The sequence below is a fragment of the Penaeus monodon genome, chromosome 28, assembly GCF_015228065.2.
Source record: "Penaeus monodon isolate SGIC_2016 chromosome 28, NSTDA_Pmon_1, whole genome shotgun sequence".
NCBI classification, from domain to species: domain Eukaryota; kingdom Metazoa; phylum Arthropoda; class Malacostraca; order Decapoda; family Penaeidae; genus Penaeus; species Penaeus monodon.
In genome coordinates, this window is record NC_051413.1 from 10,560,548 (window position 1) to 10,561,074 (window position 527).

The following is a 527-nucleotide window of genomic DNA, read 5'->3' on the forward strand; positions in this document are numbered from 1 at the left end:
TTGAGTGAACTTAAGACAGAAAGTGAAGAAAAACACGCGTGCACGCACACACTCATCGTTACAATGGTGTTTTTGAAAAAAGGTCACTATTTAAATCAGACCATACTTACCCGCCTTAAAAGTAAAACCCAAAGTTGACCCTTTTTAAACGTGTTCTGGCCCCGGGTTTTTTTGTTTCCCTTTTTTACCGACCCCCCCCATCGGTTTTAGTGAACAAGACTGGGTAAATGTGCGAGATAAGATTAGACGAGAGCTGGACCGAGTGATAAAGAAGAACGAAACGAATGAAAAACTTCAGTGACAGAGGGAAAAGAAAAAAAAAATCGGGAGGGAGGAAGACGAAGAGAACAATAGGAGCTGTTTAACATAATAAATGAAAAGGTGAAGAACCGTATTGTTCTGTCAAACACTGAATAAGTCTACAACATTTATTTAAAAATGTTGTAGACGTTTCCGTGTTTTTTAAATTGCAGCCCCCCGAAGGGAAAATAAAAAGCAACCCGGGGACAGTACATAAAATTATGCAT